This window comes from Acromyrmex echinatior, chromosome 8, assembly GCF_024713525.1.
Source record: "Acromyrmex echinatior isolate Ae372 chromosome 8, ASM2471352v2, whole genome shotgun sequence".
NCBI classification, from domain to species: domain Eukaryota; kingdom Metazoa; phylum Arthropoda; class Insecta; order Hymenoptera; family Formicidae; genus Acromyrmex; species Acromyrmex echinatior.
The window spans coordinates 5,334,604-5,357,251 of NC_141859.1; the positions used below are offsets into that span (position 1 = coordinate 5,334,604).

Genomic DNA, 22,648 nt, shown 5'->3' on the forward strand with positions numbered 1-22,648 from the left:
GGTGATGATGAAGATGATGATGATGATGATGATGATGATGCTGATAATATTACATAATAAAAGTGTTTTTAAATTTTCGACTGCGATTTTAATTTCTGAGTAATTTTAAAATTTGTTGATGTCCAAATGTATGAAAACTTCAGATAGAGTGATGAGTGATTAGTGATAGCGTTGCTTATTTGGCAACGGCACGAACATATACGCAATGACATTCACATGTCAAGAGGTCAAGTGGCTCATTTTGTATTTTTATGGACTTGACGTCGCGATGCTTGATTCGAAAAATAGTCAGAGTCGTAATTTATGATTCATTCTATACTGTACTTTTATTTCATTATTAAAAATTTCTATGTAAAATTTTGTAGCAGCATATAGCAATTTTTGTTCAGCATATTCATAAATTAAATTAAACCAATTTAAGTTATTTTTAATTATTCCAACAGGTTGCCACTACTTCTATTCAATATGTTGCTAATTTAACTAAAACAATACAACTAAACAATTAAACTTGTAATAAATTTCATTCAAATTTCATTATTATATAAACTATTATAAATAAAATTACTAAATAACAAACTATTATATGAATTTAACTTGAGAAAATGTATTATAATAAATTTGACTCAAATTTAGTTTATTATTTACTAAATGCATATGTTAATATGAACACTATTTACTTCGAAATTAATCAGAGATAAATTGATTTACATCGTGACACCCAAAAATATATAGAAGTTAAAAAGGACAAAATGTTATATTTAATTCAAAGTGTTGAATTTACTAAATAATGCTCTTTTGATATTTTTCCAATGCAGTATATGTGATCATTATTTTTAAATCTTCAAAGTTTTATCGAATTAAAAAAATAAATAAATAAAAAATATGTCATGTCTTCAATCCAACAGCTATAAAGAGTATATATCGAGATTCAAACATATATCAGATGCTTCGAAAGAAAAAGGATGAAATGGTAATGGTATGTAACTGGTATTCGCATATTGTGCGAGTTTTCATAACCGATCGATTTTACCGCGAAGCAAAGCGAGTAGCTCGCAACGAGAGGAACGAGAGATTCTGTAGATCGCGAACTAAAGGAGAAATTCTCTCTCTGTCTGTGCCCGCTACCCCCTTCGTCTCGTATTTTCGGTAGCCATCCTACCGTGAAGCAGTGATACCGACCAACCGAGCACGATGAAGGAGGAGGAGCAGAAGGGAGAGACCGAAGCAGGCAGAGTGTCGTAGCGCAGCTAAGAGAGACGGAGTGCCCTTTTTCCCTCGTTATTCCCTCAAACGTTCCCAGCTGCGCCATTGCTCCCGAACAGGTTTTTCCATCGCGATCGAACGTGTGTGTTCTGCGTTCGTAAAGGCAAGATCCGATCCCGGAAATTTCCTGTGGATCCCCCTATGTGCGGCGAGTTCAACGTCCGCGTTCTCAAATCGTCCTTACCTGATCTCGCTACTGAAGCGCTTTTTGCTGAAACTCTGGCTTCGCGTTTTGTTCAACTTACATCGACTTGCACCGAAATTGCAATCCTGTTGTGTCAATGACGAGAACGGTTTCTTACGCAGTTTACTCTACATACGAGCAAAACGAACGTAGTTCGTTTTATCAAACGCGAAATGGATTCTCCTACCGTTCAATTTATTCTTGTAGTCAATGAATGATTTATACACGCACTTTAAAAATATTGGTTTGAATTTAACATCATGCAGTGTCTATATAATTCTCATCATGTCGATGTTAATTTATAATCCCTAATGTTTATATCAACATCCCATTATAGTATGGATTTAAAATCTAGTGTTAAATCCACATCATGTTGATGTTAATATTAACATCATATTATAGTGAGAATTACCTACATGACAGTGCATAATGTTAAATTCATACTAATATTTTTTAGAATGTAATATAAATGTACCAGTTCATAGATGGTAATAGATACGATTCAATTATTGACGAAATGACAAAATTGTAAATATTAAACTTTTAATGACATTTACGACTCCAAATAAATTCATAATTTAAAAATTTAATAAGAATTTTAAGTTGCTTCTATATCATGAACGCTTTGAACGCTTAATATTTAAATTTTTTATTATTCCGTCCAATAATTGGATCATGTCTATTAAATTGATACATTTATCTTACAACCATGAAACACAATAGGTCCAGTAAGTCTTTAAGCCGTAAGAAACCAACCAAAAGTCGATTATTCTCCTCACTGTGATTGATCAATAGCTTACGGCTTAAAGTTTACTATACTTATTGTGTTCCGAGACTTAGAGTTGTCGTGTTTTCATCGGGTTACATTTCTCCCATTCTAGTTAAAGCACAGATAATTTATAAAATATTAATTCATCATCCAGTACTTGACATTCCTCGAGAAGGATATTAGTAAAAGAAGCTCTTATCGCCTAAAGTATCTTGTTTAATGACCGATTCGTGTGATAACTCGTTGATAAAAGCTGTCATCGCTGGGTGAATCATCGACCGTGGCAAACCAGTATATATTCCGATTTTCCGCTGCGCTAACAGCGAACAAGCAAAAAAAAAAAAAGCGCAAGTCTGATGAGACTTTACGAGATAGGGACGCGAAAAATTCGCACCTACGCGTGTCTGTCGTTTCCACCACATAGCACTCTCTTCTCCTCCCATCCTCGTCTCGACGTCCAATCGAACAGTGACGCAGCACGACGCTGTTTCATTTTCAATTTTCCGACTTTTAATATGGCTCTCGCGACCATTCGTGGAACGTCGCGCCACGATGCAGCAACAGCAGCAGCAGCAGCAGCAGCAGCAGCAGCAGCAGCAGCAGCAACAGCAACAACAACAACAATAACGGCAACAGCGGTAACAGCAGCAACAACCTTCCAGCTGGCTGGTGTGTTGCATCGGCAACGTTCGCGATCATAAATACGGGGTTTATATACGCTGCCGGAATTAATAGCCGGTGAGATACGCGAACGGTTATTACCATAATGACCGCGGCGTAATTCGAAGCGAATACGTAGGAAATGCGCGGCAAAAGTCGCTGAATTTTTGTCGGTTTGCCCGACAGGCGCGTGCCACGCTCGCGTTTTCCCAAACAAGCGAGTGGGTAGGAAAACGCTTCCGCCGAAAAATAATTTGCGGCGGATATTTGCAATATCGCGTCCGGCCTCGCTACGAATTATCACAGCTTTGCATTTAGCAAAATGAGTGCTTGCGGTGATGATAAATTTATCATGATCGTGCTGTAACGCGCGTTCGTATATTTTGCGTTTTATCGAAAATAATTATAATCACAACAGAAAACGAAAACTCGCTCATTCATTTCTGACGTTATCAACATTTATATATTTCGTCTCATTAATTCGAAAAAGAAATTTTTCTCACAACACTGGTTTTGATGCAAATGAAAATGTGCAGCGTCACTTATTTTTAGTGTTTTCTTTTTTTTTTTTTTACGGAATCATCTCAATATAGGCAGACACGAACAGGAAATGTCATTCGCGAAATAATTTATGACGCACACGGGAAATCACTTTATATGTATAATTCACAAGGAGATGAATTTCGACCAAAGAGAATAATTAGCGCCGTATCGTGATTTATGCGATTGCGTTAGTTTGGCAATAAGAGCACATGAGTAACACTGCAATTATCTTGCATCCAGATAATCAAACTGTAATCCAACGGCGTAATAAATTCGTTTAAAATTCTCCTTTCGCACTAGATTATGAATATTTTCGCAATAAAATTAAAATTTTCGTGTATAAAATTAAATTTTAATTTCTTATAATATAACATCTAATAAGTGCGTATGTAAAGGTGATTAGCTTGTATAATTGTTTTTTAAGGTTTTCCAAAAGATATAATAGGTTTCAATAAATTTATTTTCATAATTTAATTTTCGTGCAATTAAGTTGTAAAAAAATTATGTTAAGAGTAATATACAGTAATATAAACGTATACAGTAATATAAAAAAACAATCAAAATATGCATAATTTAATCTGAAGTAATTCTAAATAGTAACATACTGTAACAAAATTAAAATAAATGTTGTAAGAAATATTAACTCTTCGTAAAATATTATCCAAAAGAATTATAAGAAGAAAAATAAAGATATTTCATACATTTTTCAGTTAAAAAAATAATGTATTTTTTTTTCTAAAAAATTCTATCATTTCATGTCTTAATATCTCAAGTAATTTTAAAAAATACTTTCAAGCATCACGCAAACATGATTTTGAAATTATTTTTTTGTGTTGTTTCATATTAAGATGTTTTATTTTTCAAAGGCATTACGAAAATGTAGAAGAAATATTTATATCTGCGAGGGTTTGGTTAATCTGCTATCTACTATACAATAATAAATGCAAAATTATGGACGGAATAATTTTGAAAGTTCGGAATCGAGTTGCTTTTGAATCGGAGCCTCTCGACAACTATCGTATTTAACCCTGATGGACTCCTGTCCCTTGCATCCCCGGGGAATATATTAATTACTATCCTCTGTCGGTGACAAAATGAGTTTGATATCCGAAAGTTTTCGTACGGCGGAACGACACGTGCTTCACGGTTGATTGATATTGTCGCAGACAGTCCGCGTACATATTTGATGAAATCTACCTTTATTCTTTTTGCGACGTGATTGCGCATAAAATTCGCCAGCATGAGCCTTCACTATGATGCAGAAACATACATGGAACTTAGCCAAGCGTGGAACTTACTCTCTCGCCGCTACCACGAAATACTGACAGCTATTATTTAAACGGCGAATGATTATCGCGAGCACGAGCTCTTTTGTACAAACGCGTACAAAGGACTCGGCGGCCATACGATTTAATGTGTACAACCAGGCATTTCGTGTAATCGTTTAAAGTGGTTATGTGTGTAATACGAAGCCAAGTATCGATTGCCTACCTCCCGAATAACAGAAACTTCCATTTGGGATTGCGCAGAATATGTATTGTGGCGACGGTAATCGCTGATTATTCGTCATCACGCGAATTTAATCACCTTGCACTGTAATCTGGGCTGTTCTCCTTAGAGAACATCGGTACGTTTTGCTTTCAATAAAATGACCTGTACTAGAAGTATAAAGATCTTTGTTAAAGAGAAAAGATTTTTCAACATTTTCATTGTAAGTAACACAAATTAAACTTTTATCTAACTCGTGACCATTTCGATGTAAATTTGTTATATATTTAATATTTATCGAATGATTTTCCGCTTTTCATTTCTAATAAATAATGCAAGCCGTGTTATGTGACGTCACCAAGTTCATCAAACTTTAAAATATGATGGAAATCTTGTCACTCATATGCAAAAGTTTATTAATTTTTGAGTTTCCGCAGATACATAATTAATAAGGCTGTTGTATAAAATTTTCTCAATATGAACGTTTTCAGTACGTCTTTTATTCAGAATTCTCGCCAAAAATCTGCATTTGCTCTCCCTCTCCTGCGCTCGTCTACGCTGCCAGCTGTGCCCCAATTTAACAGACTGTAACTGAGCCCTAGCCACTGCCGAGTATAAACTATGGCGAGCTAAGTGACAAGTTGTTCGAAGAGCGGCTGTTCGCCATGTCGAATTATTGTTGCCAAAACGGGACAGGGATACACATCTCCTAGGAATGCACTTGAATTCTCCACAGCGAAACCTCGTTTCCCTACTGTCGGTTCCTTGTAAGGAACGGATCTACGTGGAAACTAATGAAATATAAACATAAACTACAAGCACGCAACAAGGATCTCCCACACGCTAGTATTTTCACTTGAAAATACTTGTCAATTTTTTAATGTACGATTTACAGAATAAAACTTTCCTCTCCTGATATACTTATGTTAGTTTGTTAAAGATCACGGAAATATTAGGTTCGATCATCCTTCGTCTTTTACTTCTAAGTCGGTATCATTTCTAGCGTACCTTGGCATCCGCAGCATCCACTGCAGCATCTCCGCAGTCATGTTGTCGTAGAACCTCGGGATTCTTCGCCCGAGTTCCTCCCTTATCTTCTACTCTGCGAGAGTTAGCCGCTGCGCGCTTAGCTAACTTGAAACGATGGTGCAGTCAAGCGTGATGATCCCCGATGCCCCGATGAAAACTAGCTGGACAATCGGTGGACTCTCATATTCGTGCAACCAAGGATAGCTAAAAATCAGAATCGACAAAATTCTCGTGAATCGTGAGCTCGTCGCAATGTCATCAAGGTACAGTGCAGTTCACGTTTATTGGCTCATCGCCTTGGTCATCATAGTTTTGATTACTATCCAACTTCGCGATAAACCGAAATAAATATTTGAGCTTTATACATTTACTTTATCAATACCTCACGGAAAAAAAATGTTGTAAAGGTTCGACGCTTTACGAAAAATATTTGTGCCAAACGGTGAATATTGTATCTCGCAAAAACTATCGGCAATGATCGCACTATTGGCAATATGTTGGTTATTCGCGTAAGGTTTGTGCATACGACTATTTTGTTAGCGACGTATGTAGGGAAATACGAGAGTAAACCGACTGTTTTGTGGTAAGCTTATAGCTTCTGTTCACCGGAGGGAACAGCATTACCAGACGTCAGGTTGTCCCATAACAATGAAATAAAATTCCCTCAGGTTATATTTTCACTCGTGGCAGCCTTTAGAGGCTAAGCTGAATATTTGGTGGAGAGGTCTTGGCTGACCGCAAACAGCGCGAAGCAAACCAAGTGTGAAAAGGGGTTTTGAATATTGCGAGAGAGAGAGAGAGAGAGAGAGAGAGAGAGAGAGAGAGAGAGAGAGAGAGAGAGGGGGGGGGGGAGGGCGGGGATTATAGAAGAGAAAACAAATACACAATTTAAGCATAATTCTGCTTAAGAAAGTATTGGTAAAGGATGAAGAAGAATAATCAATTATTCAAGATAAATGTGTCTCAGAGAGATACGGTATCTAAGCACCAGGTGCAACACCTACAGACGCAGCCAAACTTTAGCGTCAGTGATTTATTTGATTATATCGCGTTCCACACCTTGTGTGTCTACTTATTAGTTAAAAACTTGGATCTTTAATCACTTCAAAATATCTGACATAAAAACAGCGAGATTTTTTCATAAAATTTTATGCTCGATTATTCAAAACTACAGTTTAATATTTCACCGTTAACACAATTAACACGATTGAGTTTATCTTTTTAGATAAAAATTCCGAAATTAATTAAACTCATACGACGATCGAGATTGAAATTTAAAACCTCTTTGTCGAATTTTTCACTACAATTGGAAAACGCGTCAAATTTCAGAAGTGTTACGAGGGACGTTCAATTACAATGAAAAAAGAGAAATAGAAATAAATAGATCGGAGAGAATTTTCACAATGCAACATAACCGACTTATATTTTATTCGCTATATATAAAAGAAAAATATAATTATATTTCAATTTTTTATCGATTGATAAAAAAAAATTTGAATTTTGAATTTTCTATAAAATTGGATATGAAATTTGTAGTATATGTATTATCATAAATATTATCATCTTTACAATGGATTTAAAATTCCATACATTTTTTAATCATATTCAATATTATATCTCCATATATGTATTGCACTAGATAAAAGTTAAAAGTAATTTAAGTGTAAAGTTAATATATAAAAGTTTATATCTCTCTCAGAGAGAGAGAGAGAGAGAGAGAGAGAGAGAGAGAGAGAGAGAGAGAGAGAGAAATGGCAAGAGTCTAATAGAACTTTCCAACTTCTCTAATTGTAGTTATTGGGTTTACTTGCAATTTATACTTTTCTTTGTTTCTTTGTAACAAAAAATTGCCCATATAAAAATTGCTCCATATAAAAATTTTCCTTTATCAAAATTTTTAAATAAAAATTTTATTAGATGCTTATAGAATTCATAGTTCTTTTAGTAGAACTTATAGGTAGGTTGTATAATAAAATTTTTATTTAAAAATTTTTATATATATATATATATATATATATATATATATAGGTTATATATATATAAATATTTTTAACAACTTTCTGTAAATATTGTAAGGAAATAAAATCCTATTAAAAAAATTCCATATTTAAAAAAAAAAGTAACGTTTTACTTTTTAGTATTAATAATTTTGAAATTGTATTAGCCTCGTTAAATTTAAATGCAATATTTTTGGTATCATCTTTGCCTTGACCGAAAAATCAATAATTCTTTATTAAGAACAATTGAAAAATTTATATATTAAGATTCTACTGGAAATGGAGCAGGAATCTTCTTGCTGCGGAGTTTTATTTAAAGATATTTAATCTGATTATATTTTTATTCTATTATGTAGCAATTTTTTTTATGTGGCATCTGCCACAGTAGCGGATTCATGAATAACTAAAGCATACTGGATTCTTTTCTGTTATTAAATATTCTTTTTCTTTTTATAATCTTTCTATTCTAATCAATTCTATTATTTATTACAATTAACTGAAAAAGACTTAATATAGTCGAAAAATTCCATTTAAATTATATTAATAAACAACTAGTTTATAATTTCTTGTAGTTATTTTAATAAACAATTTTTTTATAGATCGATTAAATTGCTCATTCATTTGATCTTTCTATCTATTTGTTGTAAAAAACATACAATTTGTAATTGTAAGTGTACCACATAGATTAGTTTTGTTAATATTCGTAAATTTACTAAAGTTATTTGTTCAAAGTTAAAAATGGACAACTTTCTTTCTTTTTATTCCTGCTACTCTTCGAATTCGTAAGCTTCAAGCGAAGTCCACCTTTGGCTGCGAGCAGCTTCTTCTGATGCACCTGGTGCACGCGGAAACACGGTTATCGGATCGCTCGCGAGATCTACCTCCGTGATAAAACTATCGCTCAAGCGCGTTTGCTGTCCCACATCCCTATGTCCGTGCCACTCTCGCTCTGTTGATTCCCACCATCACCCACGCGACATGCATTCCCTCCGACATTCACGCGGGAGAGTTACATCGATCTACGCGGCCCCGACTCTTTGCTGACTAGATCGGAACGAGCCTAACAGCATCTCAAACAATGTATCCCGGGTGTCAGAGGCTCGGTCGCTTCGAGACACCGGTTTGCCTAGTATATATGTATATGGGCGTATCGATTGTCTCACACACACACACACACACACACATACACACACAGTTTCTCTCTCTCTCCTCTCTCTTTCTCTCGCGACCCCAGAATTTAACCTCGGTGTTGTCACGTCACGCGGGTTTGATGGGTAGAGGAGATGGTGTATTCTCGTTAGCGTCGTAAAACAAACGTTTCTGCCAAGCTGCTGGACTGCCACTGGGACAAGGGCGGAGAAGCGGGAGGACTAGTTAATGTCGGGCAACCGGCGTTAATTCCGTCTCAAATACGGTCAGGTGAACGTGCTTTAATCCGCGAAGCATCAACAAAGTTTTTGATGGTTTTGTCCTAATTTGTCGGCAACGTCATAGTTTCTTCACTGACATTTTCTCTTAGTTATATTCGCGATTGTTGTATAATTTCTTTCACATGAATGGCTTCCTTGCTTATCTGATTTCTGTATTTATGAGCTAGAATTTATGTTACAAACTACTCGTAATAAACGTATGCACATTAGGATTAAATTGATTGTTATGGTACTTATCATTATGGCTCGAGTAATTGCCAATTATACGCTATGAAGCACAATATTAAGAGGATATGTGCATGATAAACATGCGCGTTACAAATATCACAAAAAAACTAATATTATCTAAATAACAATATATCATTCGTAAAAAAACGTTGCAAAAATTTATACCAAATTTTACAAAATAAAAAAATTATGCAATTGAACCGTTATTTCTAACAACCGTTATTTCTAAAAAAATGTTCGTTGACGATATATGAGCGTATTTTTTTTCTAAATATTATCTCCTAAAGTTTAGCATGTTTTGTGTGAAAAAGAGATTCTTGATGTTTGTCTTCGGCATCGTTGGTTTTATCTCCGGACACGAAGGCTTTCCGCTATGGTTGCTTATTGAACCGAACGCTCCATTCAGCGGCGCTTCAATGAGCGAACTCATCGCGACGCGTTAATTGGCAAGGTAAAATAACAAAATCATTTCTGCAAGGCATACACCTGCGCAATAAAATATTTTTGTCGGAGGAGAAAACAAAGGAGAATTTTACATTTTTATTTATATTTATTCGGGTATATATTCACGTTATACTGTGTCTGCGCCTTCGTACTTAATTCACAAGTTAATTAGAGTACATTGTGCATCTTCTGTAAATTACGCGATAACAACATGCCGTAGTGTGTAATAGTAGCAACGGAGTATAGTAAAGTAAATGTGTACCCCGCGAGCCATTTTTGTCCCCCGAATGCTGTACTATTTGTTCCACGCTCCAAAAAGCAGGGAGAATGTTAATGATGCAAATACGGTAGTGTAATGGATATACCGCAATACATATGACTCTCAGTGTTATCAGGGATGAGAAAGAGCGAACGAGAGGGAAAGCACGAAGCCACCGTTACGGATAAATAGGGGGGACGAGAAAGCGATGGTAGTTTCCCCTCGAAAAACGCTAAATGCGCTAATTGGCGGTGTCTACGTGCGCCACGGGGACATACATTTTCCACGACCATTCATAACCCTTTAACGCGATTAAGCGGCGTCGCTTGCAGCGGGAGCTAAAGAGCACGAATGAACCCGTGTGTGTTGCTCCGGTTCATGACCGGCCTGTGTATTTTTGTTAGAAGGGATTAGGGCTTAAGAGAGAAGGAGAGGGGCTTGGCAACGCGCGAGCGCGCGCGAATTAAAGGGGTCGCCTCGTTATCTAAAAGGAGTCGGATTAATGACGTGATACCCCTCCATACAACCCAAGGGGTATCTCCTCCTCTTTCACTGGCTACGTGGTTGATACCGGGATTATGTTGCGGTTAAATAATGATGCGTATCCCTCTCGACGAGATGACGAAAGCGTTTACAGATCTGGCTCCGGCCTGCGTTTACGGGCCGGGGAAACACCGTGATGTCCGACCGCCCCGTAAATTGTTCCGGTTTAATTCATGGCCGAATGAACACTCTCCGCGTATACAGACCGGCCGGTGTAATATCTCTATGTTGATATTAATTAGTTTCCACTTTTCGGAAGCAGGCGTCGGGTAATGTATATTCGCTTCTGATATTACGCGGACGCCTTTGGGGAAGCAATTACTGGTTAATACGATTAAGTTTGAATTATTAGCGTAATTATTGGTATAGCACTAATGACTAGAGTCGTTAACTTCTTTGTCTCTCGATTACGCGATTCTTTGACCTTCCGTTCCATTATATCGAACAACGATCATGATTCGTAATGCATTTTATATTATAAGTGAAGTCTCTCTTTCTCTCTCTCTCTCTCTCAATCACAATTACATTTTAAGTATACACATAATGCCCTTGCGTTCGATCGCAGACAAGGCAATTTCTTTAGAGCGAGTAGAAGTGTAAATTTGTATATTAGTTTATCCTGAGAGTCAATTAATGGGATTAAATAGAATATCAAAAATCAAATTAATCAAGGACTATTTAATTAGCTTCCTCCTTCTTCCTTCCGATGTAATCAATTCGACGTACCAGTTATGTAACTAGCTCATATCGCCGTTTCCCATCGGTACTCATTAACAGCAAAAATCATTCGAATTTTCGATTAAAGGGACGCGGCTGACTCGATTAGGAAAAATATAATAATTAATGACACGTCTTATCTAAGGTCATCGCTAGACTGAGCCATTACTGGTGACCTCAATCTTCGCCGAAATACAGAGGCGCGTCGAATTATTTTTCATTAACGAGACTATCCATTAGTAAACTCATTGAACAAATTTGCTGGTTAATCTACTAAAGGGCTGGCGCGTGTTACATTTAGCGGGCTCAAGCGATAATTGGGAAAGCTCGTGTACGGTTCGCGTCTCACGATTAAACTTGTATCAACTTTCATCTGAAGGAGAAGCATATTGTATCCTATATCCAATATCGTAATGGCAATTGTCAATACTTATTGACAGCTACGACAAACATCCGTGAAGACAAAACTGGAAATTTCTGTAGGAGTAAAAAATAATGTCTACATGACACGTTAATCAAATAATAACTATAATTAAATAATTGGCCTTAAATTCAATTTAAATCATCAATTTCTTTCTTAGATTTATTATTCAATTTTTCCCCAGTAAGATCCGCTTCTAATTGCTTTAATCGCACAAGATGCATATATTCAAGGTTTGCATATATTCAAGTAGAGTGTAATTTTGAAATCGCAGAATCTTTTCTTGAAAGTGCGATTTATCTTTTCGCGTCGACACGTACGCTGTTCTCGCGACGCTACACAAAATAATACGGCCGACACGGCAGCGGTATCGTCGCATAAAAGCGTCGTCTTTTTGCGCTTTGGATTGTCCAAGGAAGACACATCGTAACGCTAAAATAAGAATTTCACGACAAATGCAAAAATTACGCACGCTTTGCCTCAATTGCGAAGTTTCATCTGGCATCTCAAAGGGAAAGGAAGATGCACGTGACAAGAGGCATATCCTTACATGCTGGCGTAAAAGCTGTGAGACGCGCGTATTACGTCCAAAGTATTTTTCAAGCTAAATAAATGATTAAGCTGTAATATAGTGGAACTTAGGATCTTCGGAGAATATCCTGATATCATCAATAGTTTCCATGCCGGAGAAAGAAAGAGTGCAAAAAATATGCAAAAACAAAAAGCAGCTACTTATTATAAACGATATTGTTAAGTAGAGATCTTATAGAGATATAAGAAAGAGAACAATGATAACAAGATCCTGTTCCCTGCGTATGATAAAGAGGTAACCTTTCAGTACAAACGCATCGTTATATCGTCTTATTTCCATTTCTCTGCGTCGTGACACCAATAGATATGCAGGGAGAAAAAGAGAAAAAGAAAAAAAAAAGAAAAAGGTAACAATGAGAAATGCAAGTCAGTCTACGCGGAAAGAAAAACCCTGGAATATTTTTCTGTAGATCTTTCTCTTCTTATTGTCACGTGCTCTTTCTGTTTTTCTCTCAATTCCGCCAAACTGGATGAATGCAAGGTTTCTGTGGAGACAGCAAGACAATTTCGTTTGAACGATACGAGATCGATGAAAATCGTGAGATAAGCCAAGATATACATCAGTTGGCAATTTTTTTTATTTCTTTATACCATTGTATTATTTATACCATTGTATGGGGTGCAAAAATACTTTCGATGATATTTAACGTGATCAGTTCTCACGTATTTTTATCTGTATTTTATAATCCTAGAAAAATGTAAGACAATTTTTGCACAATGTTCGTATAATATCTATTTTCTTGAAAAAATGTTGAAAGAAAAAAATTAGCTCTATTAAAGTATCGAAATGAAAAAGAATATACATTTGTATAAAAAAAAAATCTGATACTTCAAAGAGAATGTTTCATAATAAGGGCTAAGAAGATATAATAAAGAGAATAGGGAACAAGAAGAATTTTCAATAAAGAGTGTGCCTTTAATATTATAAAGAATGGATACAAAGGGAAGTCAATCTAAAAGCCGGGTATCATGAAGAAATGAAGCAAATGAGTTGTTTTGATCTTTATCTCAAAGCATATACGAAACAGCTTGATTTATCTGATATAAAATATGAGATACAAAATATTGAAACGTGAAATTCATAACATATTAACTTATTATATATATATATATATTTATTTATTTATAAAATTTATAAAATTACACAAACAGATATATTATTTACATAAAATTGTTGTTTATTGAATTTCGTTCATATATTATTTATTTCTTATTCTCCTGTATTTTTCATTGTTCGTTGATGTTACACAGTCAAGCATTGAAGTAAGTGAATGTTCAATAGAGAGAATCAAACTCGCAATTTATCGCGCGATCACGCGTGATGCGCGCGCGCACGCACGTAGGATTTATTCCGAAATCCTGAATTTTTGCGGAAAGCGTTCGGCGCGAAGAATCGATACTATTTCCCAGCATCCTTCCCACGCAGTATTACAGCATGCATTTTGCCTGTGGCTTTAGTTAGAAACGACAAACATAACGTACACGAGATGGATAAGCAACTATCCAATATCGATCTTTATGGAACTACGTAGCGATTGGTGTGATTACACAGTTTTGAGAGGATATTCATATTTCAATGTTATAAATCGTACATTTTATTGTCTATTTTAAAGGTATTTTCCCTTTGTTGCGGAACAATGATTAAATGTTTAATTATAAATAAACACATATATGTGGAATTGCAATTTCTTTTTGTCATTGACTTCATGTAATAGGGAATATAATCTATCAATTTGTTTAGATTCCTCATATATAAATGGACAAAGACAGTGTATATAATTATTTTTCCATTAAAATCCATTACACAAATAGGAAATAAAAAATATGATCATCAAAAAACGACTTAATAACAATCATTTTAAGAATGTATTAGGTACAGTTTCTTTCTCTCTCTCTCTCTCTCTCTCTCTCTCTCAATAAAACTTTTTTTATTTTATCTCAATTGTTTTTTAAAAACATGTCAACATCTATTTCTTATTAAAAGAATTTTTTATCCAAATTCTAAAACACTGCCAAACTTTTCGTATTACTTTTAAATATTAAAAATCTATAATTTTTTCATAATTTTTTCATTTTATTAAAAAATGGGTGTAATAAACTTAATTAAAAGTTGGCAGATCGCCAATACCCAATAAATTATTTCCTTCGATATTTCTTTCTCTTATATTGCAGATAGTGAATTTAATTCTCATTCTGAAATTATCACCTTCATTCGCTCAGATAATGTCAGCTAAATCGTCAGGCGTCGAAATGTCGAAATCATATTGTCGACGCTCGCCGGTATCAGCACTAAGCGTATATATCGAGATGAATGTGATCATGACGACAATTCGTTTTAGGAACATTGCTTATAGCAGTTCCTCGCTTTCTCTCACTCGCGCCTTTTCCTACTACCCGGCCACCCCCTTGCTATTATACGAGGTACTATCGTTCTCGGATGAAAGTGTACGCGGAAATGGACGATTTTCCTGCTGCAATAGAATGCCGCGAGGAATTGCCCTGGCTATAACCTTTTTCATTTCTAGAACGGCGATTATTGCGCGAACGTGGTGCCTGATCGCTCACGAGAGTGACCATCTGGATACTTTTCGTCGCTCGGATTGTAATTCCGTGTTTTTGCATTGTAATGCAAAGTCATAAATTACAAACACTATGTAATTAAAAGTATAAAAAATAAAAAGATAGGAGTGTCCGATAAGTTAGTGCTTACAATGGCACATTGTAGCCTACGCTTATTCATGCAGAATAATTAGTACCTTCTATAGTCAACATTAACACATGCTTTTAGTGTTAATTATAATTATAATATCTTCTATGACGCAGGTATTACATTGTTTAGACTAAAAAAAATGAGATATCCCTAATAATTAAAACTCAGGCAATTACTTTTTTTAATATGTTTAATTTAATATACTGAGTGATCATAAATTCGTTCAGTTTCGCCAGAAGATGAGATTCAAATGCTCTTCTAATCATTAATTATTGTCAACCATATGAAATGTCATATATATTCTGAAAGATGATAACGCACAATTGGCGATTTTGGCAGTTTTAAAAATGGAAAGAATAACGTGCTTTTGCGCATGACGCTTTTTTACTTTTATAAAGAGAAGAATCCAATTCAAAAAAATATGTACTGTATATTGAAAGGATGCTGTAACCAAACGCATGTGGCAGAAACGGTTTGCCTACCAAATTCAGTTCAAAAGAAATGGATCTTGAAGATGCTCCACATTCTCGGCTAATCACCAGAAATTCGATTCTATGAAAGACAGAAGATTGTCGTAAAGATACAACAAAAAAATGTACGTTTAAATAATTAAAAATAAATCCAATTACATATTGCATTTAAATTTTACTAGAAAAACCGAACAAACTTACGATTCTATCCAATAGTTAAGTATTTATCATCATATTATTCGTATGTATTGTTTAATGTTTCAATTTATCGTGTCGACAAGCTATATATCTTTAATCAAAGTTGAAGAAAAGAATGCTGCGACCTACATTTTTGAAATGTAATCTGTACGCTGAAGAAAACCCATAAATACATTAAAAATAAAAGTGTTAGATGTTAATTCATATTTGCATCAACTGAAAATATGAAGGCATTAACATTTCAAGTTTCCTCTCTCACCGCAAACTTATCAGTTGAACACAATAAATATTGGAAAAGTAATAATAAGAAAATCTCACGGAAAGTTTTATATCAGTCTAATCATTGTATCTCTTATATATATATACATCTTAACTCTTTATTTTATACATCTAGTCAGTTTGAAACGTACTTCTGCCTTTGTTTTACACTCCATTCTGATTGGCAGAATAAATCCTCAGTACGTAATAAACGACATTTACGAGGCTAATAAACTGTATAATAAAGGAGTGATCTGGTTATACTGTAATGTTTCATTATCCACACAGTCGTTCCAAAACAGCATTCCCTTGCTTGCCGGAAGCGGAAGAGGTCGTGATTTTCAGAATTTTCTGAGCTTGTTATTTTCAGCGAAACAAAGCAGCCCGTCTATTACGCGGGAGTAATACAATTAAGCTCTCGACTTGTTTTCCGAAACGAAAGAGGAGCGGCGTTTTCCGCGGCGCTGACTCATCGTCCTGAAATCGAAGCGTGTTTCGCAGTATGAACGAAAAAATTCGTGAGGAGAAGCAATTTGCGCATTTGGTACGTTGAGAATCGAAGTACGGCCGAACGAGTTTGTCGAAACGCGTTGCAGAATTTTTGGGAGATGGAACATATGTAGCTACCGACACATTTTTTTCTGATTTGACGCTGAATTAAGCGTTCCTTCGTTTTTCGCGTTCGTGAGGGAAACACGTTTCATTCCTACACCTACCTAAATGCAACGTGAGTAATGTCGGCAGAGCAAATTAGTATAATGAAATTAGAACACTCTATGTTGTTTCCTGAGCGAAAACGTAAGTGGCAATTCGGTGAGTGCCGAGTCATCGATTTCACAAACAAGCGCGAATGTATATCGCGTATCGACAACACGAAGAAACCGCTGTAGTTTCCGATCTGCGCGCATGTTCAATTTTGCAAGTGCCACGAGAGCGAGGTGGGTCGGAAATCTGTTTGCTGCACAACAGCACTCAGCCATCAATTACCAAAGCCACATTATGCAATTCATGCTAGATCGAACAATATACGATCGGTTAATTATAATATTAATCCATATTATTTCGTGTAATTTAACTAAAAACTTTAACAAATGTCAAACGAAATATCAATCTAGATATATCGATGAGCAGGAAAAGTTAGAGAAGGTAATTATATGGCCAGTATTATATATATCAGGTTACCTTTCTTAATGTCTTCGTTATTGACAAATTCTAGTGATTATTTATAGACTTTTTTGTTCAGTAGCTTGCCGTGATCATCACACTATGATGCAATGTGCCAAAATATATAGTATTATATTATGTATAACTAATTTTTATTTTTAATTTTAAAACATTTTTAACGTACATTTTAGCATTTAATTATACATACTTCCTTTTTTTTTTAAACATGAACGTATTATCACACGAATATATACACGCACATACGCACGCACATATATATGAGCGTGTTGTTATTCAACATTTTATTTGGCTGCATATATTTAGAATTATGCAAAGTTAAAAAATAGCATGGCATTTTATTTGCATATGTGACTCTCTAAGCGTGTTGATTACTAATGATCTCTTTTTCGAGGTTTTTATATCAAAATAATTATTCCACAAATCGATTGTAGCTCTACTATTAATCTATAATTTATGTATATTGTAATATACATTAAATTCATAACATTAAATTATATCCAATTTGAGTTATTTTTTAATCATTTATATAAACCGTCACTCTTATCCAATACTTATTTTAATTAATTTGACTAAACAACGAAATAAAACAATTTAACTCAAGAAAATGTATCAAATTTGACTCAAATTTATTTTCTTATTGACTAATTGTATATATTAATATGAATGATATTTACTTCGAAACTAACCACCGAAATGAATTGATTTATATTTTGACACATGGAAGTTAAAAATAACACAATGTTATTTAATTCAAAGGATTAGATTATACCATTATTGTTTTGATATCTAACAGTGTAAATTTTTAGTACTGAACAATCCATACGGATGAAGTTATATAATTATGTGTACGTACATACATTGCAATACTTTTTTTTAAATTTTATAATCAAATAGTTTTTTAAATAAAACCAATTTTTTAAATCTATTTTTGTAGAAGATCATCCCTGTTTTCCTTCGAGCCATTATACAGTATCGCCGCACATTTTTATAAATATCTAATATCTTAAATAATAAATATTTCATAACTTTGAGTCTACAATCGATTGAACAACACTTGACGAATGTAATCGTTAAATTTACATAAATTCTCAACTAAGTTATTATATAAAATATAAAGAGATGCCATTAAAAAAATATATTTTTTTCTATTAAATAAAATTAAACGCATGCCGTTCGCACTTGAAGTACGCACTTCGAATAGAATGTCTGTAATAGATCTACCATCATCTTCGGAATGATCAACTTAAGTGCAACTCTACTTCAATGCCGAAATACTGAAGCGATCGACTCGTGCTAGTTATCGAGTTGATGCACAGGAAAGTGATTCACTGATATCCGCACTGTCGAAAGTGGTGAAGTGCTCGCGAAAGCGGTCGAGATCGGACGACGGTGGGTGGCTGTTCATTCCGCCAGGAAATTCCGGACACTTCGACCCCGCATCTGACCCGAGTTCGCAGCTCGTTTCGCTCGGTACGTGGCCTCGAAATCTACCGGTACGTGACCGAGATACCGGCCTAGCCACTTATCCTCTCATTACTTTCGGCCGATGTGCAGCGGGATGTTCATGATTTCTTCGCGTCTGGTGAACAGTCAATTAGACGTTAGCGTGTTACCTCGTGCGGACTGTATCAGCACCTTGTACTCCGCTCAGTCTTAAATATTTTTATTGAACATTACGCGGGCTGTGGAAAACTGTAGGAATACGGTTAATGAAGGTAAACGGGAGGAGAAACTGCGCGACGAATAGTTGCGAGGCGCCATGTTTACGGCTGCGAAATGATAGCGCTTCGAGAAAAGCGAGCGCAAAATGAGATACGTTCTTTATGGCGTTAATATTTAAGCGGAAGGCTGAGATCGATCTTTGTCGATCTGTATATATATCTCTATTTTACTGTCGAGAGAAAACTCTCGTATCTTGGTTTGATACGGCATCTTTTTAACAACACATATTTGATTTAGGATCTTTCCTCCATACGTACAAATCGCTGCACATATCCGTAAGCGCGAAGTCTAATACATAAGTACAGGATAAATTACTAGTATGACGAATTTTATGAGTTTGTATTGCAATTATCTCCCAGCTATAACATTTATCGCGGCAGCTGTTGAAACAGCGTCATATGGCTACGGTTATGAATGGGCTCGTAAATCTAGTAGTATATTATTCCGTGCGATAATTCCTAATAAACTTTTATCACTATATCCATCGCAATTGCCGCCTTATTACACGGTCATGATTCGCGTAATGACTAAAGATAAGTAACGCATACGTCAAATGGAAAACTATAAGAGCTGATGTGAACGCCGAGATGTTACCTCGCGAAATACGTATCGTGAGGCATGCAACATTCGATTATTTTTATCGCGATCTAAAATACACAAACTCGATTGTATTAACGAATCTTAAAACGATGTTACCGTGACGCGTGCACGGATATGCGTGGACATGAATCTTATCAAACAATACCGGGCATTACCGATTTTTCGATCACAAATCAGCTGAATGCTGATCGGTTAGAACCAACGGATATGCGAACCGACGTATGCCTGCGCGTGCATGACTATGCTAATCCGCGCACTCGATGCATGACGCAACATAGGTCTTCGTAAAATCGGGGGCAGAGAGTTTGCCAGACGTGAGGGACATAGCTTGTCGAAGGCCGTGGTCGCGCGTAACGATGTGGACTTACGTGTTTATCGACGCGTTTACACCGGCGCGTTTACACGCGGCCGATAGGTAGGTACAAGCCTGGCCATCGTGTACGACGTGTCGTTCGCTCGTTTTCGATCGATCGATCGAAACGGCCGATCGATTTTAGGGCCACTCCCCGTGCGGAACTGTCATGGCAAGTGTTAGCGGCATGTTAAATCCTGCAAGACTGCACGTTCAATGCGCTGACTTGCTCTTTACGTTGCACTCTGTTAACCGAAATCTGTCCAAGCGAAAGATTTGCCTCTACAGACTGGGCAAAGAGGTTTCCTCATAATTAATTCATTTTTTTTTATAAATTTAAAATTATATCCGAAGCGAAAGGTGTTTGGCAGTAGTAGACCTCCACTTTTTCTTACAATTAAGAATAGAAAGCAAAAAATAATACTTTTAAGTATTCCCTATTTAATTGATTATATTTATACAAAATTATATTGTATTTTTAGAATATAAATTTTAGGAGATATTTTATACGTATTCATAATAATACGGGACAACATCGTGAAAATAGCATCGCATCGACTGTTTTTGTCTGTATCTGTTAAGTACTTAATTGAGATGCCAACTTTGTTACCTCAATTTTTGATGAAACTGAAGAAGAGAGAGAAAGAGAGAGAGCAATGTCTACGACTAACTTATAATCGTTGTACTTCATTAACTTAAATTTATGCTTTGACTAAAGAGCGTCGAAGAGAAACGCGTTTCCACTATAAACTTTTTATTGGACTTTCCATTACGTCTTCACTTTACTTTGTTAAACTTTAGACTTTTACATTTTTGTCGAACGCTGTACTATATGAAAGAGACTCTATTATATGAAAGAAATTCTCCTTTCAGGATATTGAATATTAACCATAAAGCGAATGCTTTTTTATAGCATTGTACTTGCAAATGTGAAACAAGAAATAAAATATTGACGTCAAAACTATATTCATTGCTGTAATCTTACGAAAGTGTATATATAAATTGATATTTTTATTTTTCAATCTTTTATCTTTGTTTATTTGCTTGCTTTTTTTTAGATAAAACAGGCATATAGATAACATTATGCAATTATTTACAAAATAGTTAGTTAAATAGATTTAATTAGAATTAATTAATTGGTATCTTGAAAGTTAATTTCTATTTTCAAAGATAATTGTGTAATGAATACTATTTTTCCATAGAAAAATACAAAATCATCATTAATAGGAATAAGATAGTTGATACACAAATACTTGAGAATATCTCTGAAATTTTAACAAATGTTACAGAAATAAAAGAAATTTTGGATCAAAAGATTCCATGGTATATGTTCGGTTGAATATATTTAGCCGAAGGAACGGTATATACTTGGCACAATTTCTATTTCTAGTTATAGTGTTGGACTTCTAAGCGAGTTCGTCTTTTAATAAAAGCTGACGAAACGCTGTAAAACGCGAAGTAGTCCCCTTTATCGTCGGCCGCCGCAAATACGTATGAATTACGGAGAAACGGTACCGACCGGTTTACACAGGCGTTACAAACGCACCGAGCGCTCTCGCCTATTCGCACCGTAATAGAGTCACAGTATTACACTCTAAACTGAGATATTAACGTCGTGTTTACGCGTTCGCGTGACACCTTCGCTACCTGCCACGTTAACTTGTTTAATGGAAATTTGGCGCTGCGCTAGCTGCGAGCTGTGTGCTAGTTCGCGACACATAATCGTTGATTTGACTGTGTGGTTACTGCGTACAGTTGCCTGATAAACACATACATTTTGCACAAAATAATAAATCTATCCAAAGTGATATTCGACATTCAAACGTAACGCTTCGGCTAAAGAGCTCGTTCATTACGGTGTATTAAATTCCGTTCGCTGCGGTAAGAGACAATAATGTGAAAAGACGATACACAGTAAAAAATATTTTGTATTTATGTTAAATCCTGGTCCATCTTTATCAAAATTTTGTGTTGAATTTTTAATCCAAGTGCTAATTTAATGTACGATTATATTATTTAAATAATTTTTGTTAAATTGATATTCAATTTATATTAGTATCAAAATAACACAATTTTAGAGTAAATGAACAAATAACATAAAAATAATTATTACTAAAACATAAGAAAAAAAAAAAATGTGAACAAAACATATTTTAATTTAATTTTGTATCATATTAACTAAAACGTAAGAAAAAAATACATGAACAAAATATATTTTAATTTAATGCAGCATAAATATTAATTTTACTGAAAAAAATATGTTTGCACAATTTACAAAATGTGCCAATGTTACAGTCTATGTTATTTTTTTTGTATAATATTTGAATTATTTTCTAACGTATCTATTAACATAAAAATTTGAGCGGACCGTTTGAATTACGTTAAATTTAACACAAATGTTCCAATTGTGTACCAAATGCTATAAAAACAATTTCAAAGTACAATAAATAAATTTTCTTATTCATAAATATTAAATAATTGAATTTCATGTAACTTATTAAAGATGCCTTTAATTATGTATTCGTTCTGAAAATTACTTAAGATAAAATCCTTATTTTCTTCTTCTTCTTCATAGAATTCTCGGAAA

At 34.9% G+C, this 22,648-nt stretch overlaps 1 long non-coding RNA gene across 3 annotated transcripts in view; it reads right to left on the minus strand.

Moving 5' to 3' along the window:
* Positions 1-22,648, minus strand: part of LOC105144509 (uncharacterized) — a 201,089-nt gene that overhangs the window by 95,421 nt on the left and 83,020 nt on the right. For all 3 annotated transcript variants that reach the window (XR_015545850.1, XR_845935.2, XR_845936.2), the window contains exon 5: positions 5,916-6,140. This is a non-coding gene — a long non-coding RNA (uncharacterized LOC105144509). The remainder of the gene's footprint in view (positions 1-5,915; positions 6,141-22,648) is intronic.